Here is a 15,759-nt window from a genome sequence, read left to right as displayed (position 1 = left end):
ACTTTTACATGATCACCATTATCCATTGGATAACAGCGATCATGTAACCGTGGACCACTCACCGCAGCCCTCAGTCACTGCTCCAGGCTCTCGGTTACCTTTAGTAACCAGGAGCAAGGAGATTTTAAATTTCCCAGGCTGTGTGGGGAGATTAAAAAACTTTTTTTCACACTCAGCGCTCTGGTGAACCTTCTTAGTGTAAAAAGATGTATATAATGTGTGAGAAACATAAATTTACATAAAGGGGACTCGCCTTGTGCACATGGTCTGACCCAAGTAAACGGGTCGACCGTTGCACCCAATAAATGCCCCCTGTTGCCAGACGAGAGTCAGGTTTCTTTGCTCCCTTCAAACCAACGTAGTGGCAAGCTGCTGGACCTTTTATCAGATACCAGATAGGTTCCAGGGATAACAATAGAAAACATAAATGCAAAAGAAGATCCTGCACTTCTTGGGGGACCAATGAAAGAATACTCCAAGAAATCTCAATGCAAGTGACTTGCTTGTGTAGAAGGTCGCCTCCGTGGAGAGCCCCCAAAAGACGAAAATATGTGCCGAGACATATTCAAAGTTGCCCCCCCTTAGTGACGTCACAACGTCAAGCGCGCTGCGTTCCACTCATATCCAGGGCATGAACGATGCGGTCCATTGCCCCAGGGAACACACGCTTAGCACAGAGTCATTGGTGGGTGGAGGGTTATCCCTCCATTGATGTCACGGAGCGAGCGCTGCGTCCCAGAGTAAACACCTACTAGACTAGACTAGGTTACCATGTAGGATGCATTAACGGCATCATGGTGTGGGGACAAAATCGTGGCAGGTCCTATCTTTAAGTGTTCCTGAGTGTTACACGTTCCCGAGCGAGATATCAAGCGGAGTTTCATGACCCAATATCGCGCTCACCTGTGTAAAATTAGTCTTATGTGGCAGCTTCTCCGGACACACTCACGATTACAGTTCAGACCACAGACAGCAGAACTCCGTCCATGATCCACTCAAGGACTTTCTCTTGTCTCATCAAGATTGGACAACCAGGTGCACACCGATCTGTACCTTTACATCTTCAGCAAACCTCTCTCTGCCATCAGCATTGGTCACCCTTGGCAATGCAATAGTCAGTCTTAGCCCACTTGCCTTTTTGGACTCCCGTACACTTCATTGAGGCTTGACTGGCCATTTTGTCACTGCACACCTGTACATGCATAAGTCCATTTGTAGGCAACCTCAACATTGCTCCTGTTTGTTGTCTCCCAAAGCGACCACACTCTGTTCTTCTTGTCCTCCCGAATGGACAACACTTTGGACCTCTGTTTGGACACTCTGCATGGTCACCTCCGGATGGGTACTGATAGCCTCTCTTGGCTTGGCATTCATTTCTTGCCTGCAAGCATTTATTTCTAAAGAATTAATTAGGAATTCCTTCATAGCAAACTCCAACTGACATCAGCTACCATCTCTTAGGCCTCTTTCACACAGGCTACAAAGTCTCACTACAAAACACATGTATGTACATACAGTACAGAGGGCATCTCTTCTCACACAGACTAGTGCCAGAAACCCAGGAGTCCAGAAGCTACCTGCTGAGGGACACATTCCTTTTTACAAAACATCCTTAGGTGCCCCCTAATTACCAAGCAGAGGCACCCTTCCTGCACTAAACAGACTCACTAAGCCCTCTAGTGGCTATTTTCTGATACTGTACTAATATATATTAGTTTGCCCCAATGTTCGCTACGCGAACATAAAATGTTTCTGAAGTGGTGGTTGTGAACCTCTAAATCTGCTTGGTTAGGTGATTATTTAGAGTGTCACTTTGTATTTGGAGCAGTTATCTAATATAAAAAAGCCTACAGGTCTCTGTTTGTCTGTCTTTCTCTCTGTCTGTCTCTCTGTCTGCCTCTCTATCTGTCTCTTTCGTTGTCTGTCTCTCTGTCTCGGTATCACTCTGTCTCTCTCTCTCTGTCTCTTTAGTTCTCTTTCTCTCTCTCTCTCTGTCTCTTTTTTGGCTGATTTATACTAGATTCTAATAACAGCCTATACACATTAAAAAAGGCGGCTGACGCGTAATGTGTGGGACAATCAATTCACGGCACTCACATGGGGTACATATACAAGGGCGAGTGCAATGATGGTTCAAGAAATTTGGACAGGTACCGCAATTGTAAAACACATCATATCGCTGCACGTATGATTTTCTCAAGCATTTTTTTATGCCATGCAAAAGCACATGTTGTTCCAATAGTAAAGAATAGAAAATTGCACTGCCCTCACATGAAACTGGCTTTTACATGTAAGTGCAATGCGATTTATTTTTCTACCCCCCCCCCCCCACTATAGGGAATAATGGGCAATTCTTAAACAGAATTGCCCCAAAATAGGATGTGCAGTGATCTTTGCGCTACTGGTAAATTAACCCATTGAACTAAATGTGTTATTTTACTGTGTGAGTTCCGTCCATACAGTTGTATGGAATTCACCTGGGAAAATTGTTTGTGTAAATTCACCCATCGGCCTTATTGACACCAACGTATATGCACAGGTATTTAGTCACGTCAAGAAAAAAAAAAAACGCAAAAAAGTGACCATACGAAACATTTGATTCCAATGTATTCTTTCAGGTAAAAGATTTTTGGGTGTGTAAAAAAATAAAATAAATAAATTGCACATACGTAACGGTTTTTGGTTGCCAATTTTATAAGTCACGTCAAAAGATACGTCTTGCCCTATCTTTTGTCGAGATATGCAAGAAGCTTCCATAAACTTCTATGGAAACGGGGGAAAAAAGGGAGAGGGAGGGAGTTACCCTGCGTACAACGCTGGGACAACAAGACAGCTGGCTCTATTTAAGCATTAGTAGTCATTCCGAGGATGTCTGCCAATTGATAAATTTTAGAGATGAGCGAACGTACTCGTTCGAGTATTAGCGTGTTCGAGATGCTCGTTACTAGAGGCGAGCACCACGTGATGTTCGAGTTACTTTCACTTTCATCTCTGAGACGTTAGCGCGCTTTTCTGGCCAATAGAAAGACAGGGAAGGCATTACAACTTCCCCCTGCGACGTTCAAGCCCTATACCACCCTCCCCTGCAGTGAGTGGCTGGCGAGATCAGGTGTCACCCGAGTATATAAATCGGCCCCTTCCGCGGCTCGCCACAGATGCATTCTGACAGAGATCAGGGAAAGTGCTGCTGGTGCCGGAGCTGTTATAGGGAGAGTGTTAGGAGTTATTTTAGGCTTCCAGAACCCCAACGGTCCTTCTTAGGGCCACATCTGACCGTGTGCAGTACTGTTGAGGCTGCTTTTTGCAGTGTTGCACATTTTTTTTTGTATATCGGCCGTGCAGAGCATTGCGTCCTCAGTCTGCAGTAATTTTACATAGTATAGGGCCAGTAGTGCTGAGGCAGGGACAGTGAAAAAGGTGAAAGACATATACTGTCTATATAGGCAGTGGGCTTTTCCAAAAAAATTTGGGAAAAAAACCTTCTATTTGGGCTGCCTGTGACTGTCCTGAGTGTACTGCGTCTCTGCTGGGGGTAGTAGTCCTAATTAATACGCAGCCAGCTAAGTGTTACAGCAGGCTTGCGCAAAATTCTTTCCTGGCTCTGCGTTGGCCGTTACATCACCGCTGTCATCCTGTCCAGAGGGAAACAGTCTGCAGTAATTTTACATAGTCCAGGGCCAGTAGTGGTGAGGCAAGGACAGTGAAAGAGATATACTGTCTATATAGGCAGTGGGCTTTTCCAAAAAAAATTGGGAAAAAACATTCTATTTGGGCTGCCTGTGACCGTCCTGAGTGTACTGCGTCTCTGCTGGGGGTAGTAGTCCTAATTAATACGCAGCCAGCTAAGTGTTACAGCAGGCTTGCGCAAAATTCTTTCCTGGCTCTGCGTTGGCTGTTACATCACCGCTGTCATCCTGTCCAGAGGGAAACAGTCTGCAGTAATTTTACATAGTATAGGGCCAGTAGTGGTGAGGCAGGGACAGTAAAAAGGTGAAAGACATATACTGTCTATATAGGCAGTGGGCTTTTCCAAAAAAATTTGGGAAAAAACATTCTATTTGGGCTGCCTGTGACCGTCCTGAGTGTACTGCGTCTCTGCTGGGGGTAGTAGTCCTAATTAATACGCAGCCAGCTAAGTGTTACAGCAGGCTTGTGCAAAATTCTTTCCTGGCTCTGCGCTGGCCGTTACATCACCGCTGTCATCCTGTCCAGAGGGAAACAGTCTGCAGTAATTTTACATAGTCCAGGGCCAGTAGTGGTGAGGCAGGGACAGTGAAAGAGATATACTGTCTATATAGGCAGTGGGCTTTTCCAAACAAATTTGGGAAAAAACTTTCTATTTGGGCTGCCTGTGACCGTCCTCAGTGAACTGCGTCTGTGCTGGGGGTAGTAGTCCTAATTAATACGCAGCCAGCTAAGCAGGCTTGCGCAAAATTCTTTCCTGGCTCTGCTGTGCGTTCCGTAAGCGAAGTCAGCCTCCAACCACAGGCCAATAAGCGGCACATTTAATTACAGCGTTCTGTTTCTGCACTACTGGTAATTCACCATGCTGAGGGGTAGGGGTAGGCCTAGAGGACGTGGACGTGGACGCGGGCGAGGACGCGGAGGCCCAAGTCAGGGTGTGGGCACAGGCCGAGCTCCTGATCCAGGTGTATCGCAGCTGACTGCTGCGGGATTAGGAGAGAGGCACGTTTCTGGCGTCCCCACATTCATCTCACAATTAATGGGTCCACGCGGTAGACCTTTATTAGAAAATGAGCAGTGTGAGCAAGTCCTGTCGTGGATGGCAGAAAGTGCATCCAGCAATCTATCGACCACCCAGAGTTCTGCGCCGTCCACTGCTGCAACTCTGAATCCTCTGGCTGCTGCTCCTCCTTCCTCCCAGCCTCCTCACTCCATTACAATGACACATTCTGAGGAGCAGGCAGACTCCCAGGAACTGTTCTCGGGCCCCTGCCCAGAATGGGCAGCAATGGTTCTGAATCCTCTCCGGCTGGAGGAGTTTGTCGTGACCGATGCTCAACCTTTGGAAAGTTCCCGGGGTCCGGGGGATGAGGCTGGGGACTTCCGGCAACTGTCTCAAGAGCTTTCAGTGGGTGAGGAGGACGATGACGATGGGACACAGTTGTCTATCACTCAGGCAGTAGTAATTGGAGCAAGTCCGAGGGAGGAGCGCACAGAGGATTCGGAGGAAGAGCAGCAGGACGATGAGGTGACTGACCCCACCTGGTTTGCTACGCCTACTGAGGACAGGTCTTCAGAGGGGGAGGCAAGTGCAGCAGCAGGGCAGGTTGGAAGAGGCAGTGCGATGGCCAGGGGTAGAGGCAGGGCCAGACCGAATAATCCACCAACTGTTTCCCAAAGCGCCCCCTCGTGCCATGCCACCCTGCAGAGGCCGAGGTGCTCAAAGGTCTGGCAGTTTTTCACTGAGAGTGTAGACGACCGACGAACACTGGTGTGCAACCTTTGTCGCGCCAAGATCAGCCGGGGAGCCACCACCACCAGCCTCACCACCACCAGCATGCGCAGACATATGATGGCCAAGCACCCCACAAGGTGGGACGAAGGCCGTTCACCGCCTCCGGTTTGCACCGCTGCCTCTCCCCCTGTGCCCCAACCTGCCACTGAGATCCAACCCCCCTCTCAGGACACAGGCACTATCGTCTCCTGGCCTGCACCCACACCCTCACCTCCGCTGTCCTCGGCCCCATCCACCAATGTCTCTCAGCGCACCGTCCAGCCGTCGCTAGCGCAAGTGTTGGAGCGCAAGCGCAAGTATGCCGCCACGCACCCACACGCTCAAGCGTTAAACGTGCACATAGCCAAATTTATCAGCCTGGAGATGCTGCCATATAGGGTTGTGGAAATGGAGGCTTTCAAAGATATGATGGCGGCGGCGGCCCCGCGCTACTCAGTTCCCAGTCGCCACTACTTTTCCCGATGTGCCGTCCCAGCCCTGCACGACCACGTCTCCCGCAACATTGTATGCGCCCTCACCAACGCGGTTACTGCCAAGGTCCACTTAACAACGGACACGTGGACAAGCACAGGCGGGCAGGGCCACTATATCTCCCTGACGGCACATTGGGTGAATTTAGTGGAGGCTGGGACAGAGTGAGAGCCTGGGACCGCTCACGTCCTACCCACCCCAGAATTGCGGGCCCCAGCTCGGTGGTTGTTTCTGCGGTGGTGTATGTTTCCTCCACTAAACCACCCTCCTCCTCCTACGCAACCTCTGTCTCGCAATCAAGATGTGTCAGCAGCAGCACGTCGCCAGCAGTCGGTGTCGCGCGGCACGGCAGCACAGCGGTGGGCAAGCGTCAGCAGGCCGTGCTGAAACTACTCAGCTTAGGAGATAAGAGGCACACGGCCCACGAACTGCTGCAGGGTCTGACAGAGCAGACCAACCGCTGGCTTGCGCCGCTGAGCCGCCAACCGGGCATGGTCATGTGTGACAACGGCCGTAACCTGGTGGCGGCTCTGCAGCTCAGCAGCCTCGCGCACGTGCCATGCCTGGCCCACGTCTTTAATTTGGTGGTTCAGCGCTTTCTGAAAAGCTACCCACGCTTGTCAGACCTGCTCGGAAAGGTGCGCCGGCTCTGCGCACATTTCCGCAAGTCCCACACGGACGCTGCCACCCTGTACACCCTGCAACATCGGTTTAATCTGCCAGTGCACCAACTGCTGTGCGATGTGCCCACACGGTGGAACTCTACGCTCCACATGTTGGCCAGGCTCTATGAGCAGCGTAGAGCTATAGTGGAATACCAACTCCAACATGGGCGGCGCAGTGGGAGTCAGCCTCCTCAATTCTTTACAGAAGAGTGGGCCTGGTTGGTAGACATCTGCCAGGTCCTTGGAAACTTTGAGGAGTCTACCCAGATGGTGAGCAGCGATGCTGCAATCATTAGCGTCACCATTCCTCTGCTATGCCTCTTGAGAAGTTCCCTGCAAAGCATAAAGGCAGACGCTTTGCACTCGGAAACGGAGGCAGGGGAAGACAGTATGTCGCTGGATAGTCAGAGCACCCTCCTGTCTATATCTCAGCGCGTTGAGGAGGAGGAAGAGGAGCATGAGGAGGATGAGGAGGAGGGGGAAGAGACAGCTTGGCCCACTGCTGAGGGTACCCATGCTGCTTGCCTGTCATCCTTTCAGCGTGTATGGCCGGAGGAGGAGGAGGATCCTGAAAGTGATCTTCCTAGTGAGGACAGCCATGTGTTGCGTACAGGTACCCTGGCACACATGGCTGACTTCATGTTAGGATGCCTTTCTCGTGACCCTCGCGTTACACGCATCCTGGCCACTACGGATTACTGGGTGTACACACGGTATAAGGAGAACCTTTCCACTCTCATACCCGAAGAGGAAAGGGGTTCGAGAGTGATGCTATGCCACAGGATCCTGGCGGACAAACTGATGGTAAAGTTCCCATCCGACAGCGTTAGTGGCCGAAGGCGCAGTTCCGAGGGCCAGGTAGCGGGGGAGGCGCGGAGATCAGGCAGCATGTACAGCGCAGGCAGGGGAACACTCTCTAAGGCCTTTGACAGCTTTCTGGCTCCCCAGCAAGACTGTGTCACCGCTCCCCAGTCAAGGCTGAGTCGGCGGGAGCACTGTAAAAGGATGGTGAGGGAGTACGTAGCCGATCGCACGACCGTCCTCCGTGACGCCTCTGCCCCCTACAACTACTGGGTGTCGAAGCTGGACACGTGGCCTGAACTCGCGCTGTATGCCCTGGAGGTGCTTGCTTGTCCTGCAGCTAGCGTCTTGTCAGAGAGGGTGTTTAGTGCGGCTGGGGGAATCATCACGGATAAGCGTACCCGCCTGTCAACCGACAGTGTCGACAGGCTTACACTCATCAAGATGAACAAAGCCTGGATTTCCCCAGACTTCTCTTCTCCACCAGCGGACAGCAGCGATACCTAAACAATACGTAGGCTGCACCAGCGGATGGAAGCATCGTTCTCTGTCACCATCAAAAACGGGGACATTTTTGCTTCATCAATCTGTGTATTCTACTCATCCTCCTCCTCCTGCTCCTCCTCCTGGAACCTCTTGTAACCACGCCGAACGGGCAATTTTTCTTAGGCCCACAAGGCTCAGTCATATAATTTTTGTAAACAATTTTTATACGTTTCAATGCTCATTAAAGCGTTGAAACTTGCACCTGAACCAATTTTTATTTTAACTGGGCTGCCTCCAGGCCTAGTTACAAATAAAGCCACATTAACCAAAGCGAATAATGGGTTTCACCTGCCCTCTTGTTTGGGCATGGGCAATTTTTCTGAGGTACATTAGTACTGTTGGTACACCAATTTTGTTTGGGCCCTCGCCTACAGTGTAATCCAATTAATTTTTTGCCCACCTGCATTAAAGCTGACGTTACATCAGCTGTGCTGGGCACTGCAATGGGATATATTTATGTACCGCCGGTGGCTTCCTGGGACCCACCCATGCTGTCGGTCCACATGGACTTCCCATTAGGGAGATGTACGTGCCTGTGTATACTTATAAAAAACTTGAGCCTGACTGGGGCATGCAGTTTGGGCCGAAGCCCACCTGTATTTAATCAGACGTTAGCTCTGCTGTCCAGGGCACTGCAATGGGATATATTTTTGTACCGCCAGTGGGTTCCTGGCACCCACCCATGCTGTCGGTCCACACGGACCCTTACATTAGGGAGTTGTACTTGCCTGTGTCTATGTATTAAAAACCCCGGTCTGATTGAGGCATGCAGTGTGGGCCGAAGCCCACCTGTATTTTATCTGACGTTACCTCAGCTGTGCAGGGCAATGCAATGGGATATATTTATGTACCGCCGGTGGCTTCCTGGCACCCACCCATGCTGTCGGTCCACACGGAGTTGTAACTGCATGTGTCCACTTCTAAAGAACCCCAGTCTGACTGGGGCATGCAGTGTGGGCCGAAGCCCACCTGCATTAAACATGACATTATTACCTCAGCTGTGATGGGCAATGCAATGGGATATATTTATGTACCGCCGGTGGCTTCCTGGCACCCACCCATGCTGTCGGTCCACACGGAGTTGTAACTGCATGTGTCCACTTCTAAAGAACCCCAGTCTGACTGGGGCATGCAGTGTGGTCCGAAGCCCACCTGCATTTAACATGACATTACCTCAGCTGTGATGGGCAATGCAATGGGATATATTTATGTACCGCCGGTGGCTTCCTGGCACCCACCCATGCTGTCGGTCCACACGGAGTTGTAACTGCATGTGTCCACTTCTAAAGAACCCCAGTCTGACTGGGGCATGCAGTGTGGTCCGAAGCCCACCTGCATTTAACATGACATTACCTCAGCTGTGATGGGCAATGCAATGGGATATATTTATGTACCGCCGGTGGGTTCCAGGGAGCCACCCATGCTGTGGGTTCACAGGGAGTTGTAACTGCATGTGTCTACTTCTAAGGAACCCCAGTCTGACTGGGGCATGCAGTGTGGACCGAAGCCCACCTGCATTTAACATGACATTACCTCAGCTGTGATGGGCACTGCAATGGGATACATTTATGTACAGCCGGTGGGTTCCAGGGAGCCACCCATGCTGTGGGTGCACACGGAATTCCCATTGCGGAGTTGTACCTGCCTGTGACTATTTATAAAAAAAAAACGCGGTCTGACTGGGGCATGCAGACACCTTGACAGAATGAATAGTGTGTGGCACATAGGTTCCCCATTGCTATGCCCACGTGTGCAGCTCCTGATAGAGGTGGCACAGGATTGGATTTCTCATTGCTTCTGTACAGCATTGTGGGCTATCGCCCCGCCCCTTTTAAAGAGGGTCGCTGCCTAGCCGTGCCAACCCTCTGCAGTGTGTGCCTGCGGTTCCTCTGGCAGACGCACTCAGAAATAGACATGAGGGTGGTGTGGCATGAGGGCAGCTGAAGGCTGCGCAGGGACAGTTTGGTGTGCGCTGTGGACACTGGGTAGTGCGGGGGGGGGGGGGGGTTGGTCAGCATGTAACCCAGGAGAAGTGGCAGCGGAGTGTCATGCAGGCAGTGAGTGTGCTTTGTTGGAGGTAGTGTGGTGCTTAGCTAAGGTATGCATTGCTAATGAGGGCTTTTCAGAAGTAAAAATTGTTGGGAGGGGGGGGGGGCCCACTCTTGCTGCTATTGTGGCTTAATAGTGGGACCTGGGAACTTGAGATGCAGCCCAACATGTAGCCCCTCGCCTGCCCTATCCGTTTCTGTGTCGTTCCCATCACTTTCTTGAATTGCCCCGATTTTCACAAATGAAAACCTTAGCGAGCATCGGTGATATACAAAAATGCTCGGGTTGCCCATTGACTTCAATGGGGTTCGTTATTCGAAACGAACCCTCGAGCATCGCGATAATTTCATCCCGAGTAACGAGCACCCGAGCATTTTGGTGCTCGCTCATCTCTAATAAATTTCCACGCTGCGGTGTATTTTTTTGCCTATTCTTAGCAGCCGTCTATGTGAATGGCAGAAAATATGTGGCTAAAGATCGGGACTCGATCGCGGCAGTTCTTCATTCATGCAATTTTACGGCGCATACAGCCGAATGTATAAACGCATATGGTCGTGTGAAAGAGCCCTTAGTGGAGTAGCCGGTAATAAATACATATGTTTATTGCAGTCATTTTTGCTTCTTAAAGGGATTTTCTAGATCTTCAAAAAAAACGTTTTATGTTCTACGTCTACTGAAAATTGTCATGATCTCTGTCTATACATATGCAAGGCTACAAATGCAGCCTGACCACAGACATTGCTGTATTGACATAGATATATAATAATGTGGTTTTGATTTCTTGGCTCAGAAAAAACACATGACAGCTGAATCATGTTGCAGGCTTGAGTCCCAGAGATGTCAGACTCACACTTTGCATATTGTTATCATTATTGCATGCAAGCTTTTTTTAGCCAAAAACTAGGAAAAGATTTCAATAAAAAAAAGAGTAGTCTAAATAATATTTCAAGTATATCTATCCTCTCTGTGGGGTAGAAAAATGTTAAGAAGAGCAAACACTGTTTATATAATTTTGTATTTGATATAATGATAATGGAGGCAAATAGTCATGAATAGAGTTGAGCGAACATACTCTTCCGAGCTTGATGCTCGTTCGAATATTAGTGAGCATCACGCTGTGTTCGACCCCGCTCCAGTTTTGGCCCCTCCCCACCGCTGACGTGTTGTGGCTGGCTTAGGGGGAGAGAGAGAACACGAACACAGGAAAAAAAAAAAAAGCTCGGCAATTGGCGGGTCCCATACAAAAATGCTGGAGTCTCCCATTGAAGTCAATGGGGTTCGTTACTCGAATAGAACTATCGAATTTTATGAAAAGCTCGACTCTAATAACGTGGACCCGAGCATTTGGGTGCTCGCTCATCTCTAATCATGAATAAATTGTATAGTTTAATTCTGTCAGGTTATTGCACTTAATATTAAATCCAGTTGCGTCACAATTTGCAAATAAAAGCCATTGAATAGAGCGCTATTAAAAATTCTCAGTCTCTGTATGCTAAAATGTACTGCCCTCTAGTGGTAATAACAGGGATTTGTGCACCACAATAAGACCAATGAGAGATGTTGGAGAGAATGCCAACTCAGGGGAGAATTGGCTGCCATGGATTTTTACATCTGTTCATAAAAAGTAATGGTAGTATTTGCTTTTAGGCAAATTATGGGTTAAGGGAATAACATTGTTTCCATATTTCCTAATGTTGTCTTTGATTCGTTGTAAGTACAAAATACTGTGATATTCGTGTGGTGGCATGCTCAATAATGTACACAGCAACATGGGGAATTGTTGCACCCCATATGTATAAACTAAGTTACTGGGCAATGCCCACTTGTGCTATAAATATTCCTACTGGTTCTATGACCCTGTTGTTTACTTTCCACCCATTCCGCTTTCACCAGTGGACCCTTCATTGTTTAACTATTACAGTCCTGGACCTGGAATCAGGCAAATCATTTGCCCCTTTGATGCAACAGATGACATATGGATTAAAGAGAATGAATCACCTACATTTTGTACAAATTAAAAACATTTTAGAACAGATTAGATTATTAGAAGATTACATTTTCTATTTTTCTAATCTGTTTTTATTTTCTGATTGTAGATACTTTTTTAATTCCAGTTCTATTTTTCTATTGTATTCTATTGATTTTATATATTTTGTACAAGACTGCGGGGGCTGCCATCATATCTTTGCTGTGGAGATATATTTTACAGCGGCTTTTAGAGAGATGCTTTGCAGCAGCTTCCCGGGCCATTCACACAATGAAGTCCCGTTGACTTCTACGGGAGACTGTTCTAGGCATACTTTTTGACCTATGCAGAGGTCATTGTGAAGGGAGGTGGAGTAGATAAACTGTGACCATCACCTGTTGTGAATGGTGGATCCATACATAGAGGTGTTACCTTTTCATTTTAAACCTACCTGGAATGATAATGAGATGACAAATTAAAAAAGTTCTCTCTACAGGACTGGAATTGTCAGACTATTATTTAGGCTTTGTGGTTATAGTGAAAACTGCAAGATTTTAGGATTTCTTAAAAATATGCAGTAGCATTAAAAATTAAAATAAAAAAATACCAAAAATCTTTAAAAAATGTGTTTAAATAAACAATAGGTTATTTCATGAGGAAATGTTACATGGAAAAGGACAGATACAATGATGGAGGGAAAATGTACATTTCTTGTTGATGTACTAAAAACAGCATGCTATGAAATGATCAATTCTGGTGAAACAGAAGATAATGGATAAGGTTTTCGAAGCAAATTTAACAAAAAGATATGGCTGAAAATCGGAACAAACCAGCGTGAGATCAATTGAAGTTCTTTGTATTTGGAACTATGTACAGTCATTGTGAATTGTCAAATATTAATTTGTTATGACCTCAAAGTCATATCAGAAAAATGTTATGTTATACTACAGAATGTTACAAATACACAGAAAACAGACAAGTACTGTTAGTTATTTCGGCTTTGAAAAAAATCTAAAACAAATGATACAATGAAACAATCATTGCAAGGACTGTTGAAGAGGTTGCACAATGAACAGAAATTAATTTCCTAAGTGTTCAATTGGAATAATTAAAATCAATGCTCCTGTGTATTGTTACATACTTCCAGCGACTCCTGCTGTTCTTTGTATTCCCTCTCAGAACGTCCACTTAGTACGTCCAGTGCTGGTGGTCACAGATACTCAGTAGCTCAGCCCCACAACTTGTTTCTTCCTGTACATGGGCGGTGAAGTGATTCTTGCTGTTGTGCAGGTCAGCCAATAGGAATCTTAACACTAGAAGCAACCTCTTCTCACCAGTGGACATTCTAGAAGGGAAACAGAGGAACACCAGAGGGCACCAGTACAAGTAAGCAACTTCAAATATGAACACAAGACTATTTTTTTGTTAATCGTTTCACTTTAAAATGTAATATATTTTGTGTGCTTTAGGCCTCCTTCACACGGGCAACACGATATCACCGCAAAAAAAATCACAGCGATATCGCATCGATGGTCTGTGTGATATCGATGTGCTTTCTTGCGCTAATACCATGATTTTGTGGCGCTACGAATTCGCAAGTGGTGCGACTTTGTAGCACCACTTGCAAGGATTTTTTGGGGGGAGGGGCTGAGGCTTGTAATATAAGTGCTGCCTCTGATTGGCTAAGTGTTGTGAAGCTTAGTCAATCAGAGCCAGCGCTCGATGAACCAATCACAGCCATTCATTGAGCGCTGGCTCTGATTTGCTAAGCATCACAGAGCTCAGCCAATCAGAGGCCGCGCTTTCAGGAGGCGGGGATTTTTTGATCCCCGGCCATAAGACATGATGAACAACAGTGACGGGGAGAAGATGCAGCAGAGCCAGACAGCGCCTCTTTGGTGATGTTTTCTTTTTTTTCTCCCTGTAGTTAGGACTTAGTTTAGGGCTTTGGCGGTAGGATTTCCTGCTGTCAAAGTTGCATCGCACCACATGAAAGTCGCGTTTTCGTGCAATGCGATGCAACAGAGAGGAAGGCTCCATAGGGAAACATTGGCTACAAAACCAAGCGAGTTGCGTGCATATTGCACAACCCGCAAGGTTTTTGACTCCTAATGTCACTTGCTACAAAACTTCGCAAATGTGAAGGAACCCATAGGGAAGCATGGGCTTCACATACATGCGATTTGTAGCACTGTCACAATACGTGAAAATTGCGCGACTTTGTTGCCCATGTGATACTCCGTCCATGTGCTTTCCCATGTATGGGGCACCGCACATTTGGATGAACTATTTTTGTCTGAGAATTTTTTTACTCTGACTTATCACCCTCTTTGTGTTGGCAGTATTGGATGAGTGGTCCAAACCCACTTAACCCTTTGAAAACACCAGTTACTCATTCAAATCAGTACAATGTGGCTGTCTGCCCACTTTGATGCCAGCATCTATGCCCAGAACCACTTTGGACTAGGGTAAATACAACTATATGTGATGTGTGGCATCATCATGTGTGTTAGCAGTATTAGATCAGTGTCCCAAACATGTTTAACCCTTTAGATATACAAGTTACTTATTCAAATCAGTAAAATGTGGCAGTTTGCCCACTTTAATGCAAGCATTTATGTCTTGAACCACTTTGGGCCAGGCTGTATTCCACTATATTTGATGCGTTGCATCATTCTCTTTGTGCTGGCAGTGTTAGATCAGTGTCCCAAACCCATTTAACTCTTTGAAAACACAACTTATTCAAAACAGCAAAAAAACTGTCTACCCACTTTGATGCCAGTTTTTATGCCCATTACCACTTTGGGCTATGCTGAACTCAACTATACTTGATGCAAAATATCTGCCTTTGTGTGTTGGCAGTAATGGATCAATGGCCCAAACTCTTTTAAACCTTTGAAAACAGCAGTTACTCATTCAAATCAGTAAAATGTGGTTGTCTGCCCACTTTGAGGCAAGCATCCATGCCCGGAATCACTTTAGGCCAGGCTGAACTCAACTACATTTGATGCAAGGCATCACCTTCGGTGTGGTGGCAGTATTGGATCAGTGGCCCAATCTCATTTAACCCTTTAAAACTGTAATTACTCACTTAAATTAGTAAAATATGGTTATCTGCCCACTTTGATGCCAGCATTTATGCCTGGAACCACTTTGGGCCGCACTAAATACAACTATATTTTATGTGGTGCATCATTCTCTGTGTGTTGGCAGTGTTAGACCAGTGGCCCAAACCCATTTCACCCGTTTGAAAACACTCCTTATTCAAAACAGCAAAAAACTGGCTGTCTGCCCATTCGGATGCCAGTTTTCATCCTCAGAACCACTTCTTTGGCCCAGGATGTACTCAAGTATATTTGATGCAGGGCTAACAGCACTACTGTAATAGCTTAAACACATTAACCCTTTGAATCACAGTTTGTGTATCCACATTAATGCTCGTTTTTGTGTTCGTTCTTTTATTTTTTTATGCTATTTTCAGCTGTGTTCCCATCAAGGCACCTACCTGCAATATAATTTATTATTAAGATATGTTATTTTCTTTAAATGCACAGAAAAAGAAACTTATTGCGAATAATTAGAAACCAACTTCAGCATCGTTACATTGTTTCACTTTGAGTCTCACCTACAGCATGGTATATGATGCTGTACCAGCAGCCGCCACCAGATGGAGCTCTACCAGAAGTGCTGCCAGAACGGTTCTTGTCAGCTTTGCACTCACTGCCCAGGAAAGGAGCCACATTGACGAGCACGGGGTTTTGGTGCAATGCGAATTATCTCTC

The 15,759-nt window shown here is 47.0% G+C and overlaps 2 long non-coding RNA genes across 2 annotated transcripts in view; both read right to left on the bottom strand.

Moving 5' to 3' along the window:
- The window catches only part of LOC136612021 (uncharacterized), a 516,282-nt gene that overhangs the window by 143,333 nt on the left and 357,190 nt on the right, over positions 1 to 15,759 (bottom strand). The gene's annotated exons all lie outside the window — the stretch shown is intronic.
- Positions 1,265 to 15,709, bottom strand: LOC136612008 (uncharacterized). Its single transcript, XR_010790334.1, has 3 exons — positions 15,603 to 15,709; positions 13,119 to 13,322; positions 1,265 to 1,381 (listed from the first exon to the last, which is right to left on the bottom strand). It is a non-coding gene; the product is annotated as an uncharacterized lncRNA (long non-coding RNA).

Source organism: Eleutherodactylus coqui, chromosome 2 (assembly GCF_035609145.1).
Source record: "Eleutherodactylus coqui strain aEleCoq1 chromosome 2, aEleCoq1.hap1, whole genome shotgun sequence".
Taxonomy (NCBI): domain Eukaryota; kingdom Metazoa; phylum Chordata; class Amphibia; order Anura; family Eleutherodactylidae; genus Eleutherodactylus; species Eleutherodactylus coqui.
Note: the sequence above shows the minus strand (reverse complement) of the source record. Positions and strands in the feature narration are given on the sequence as shown.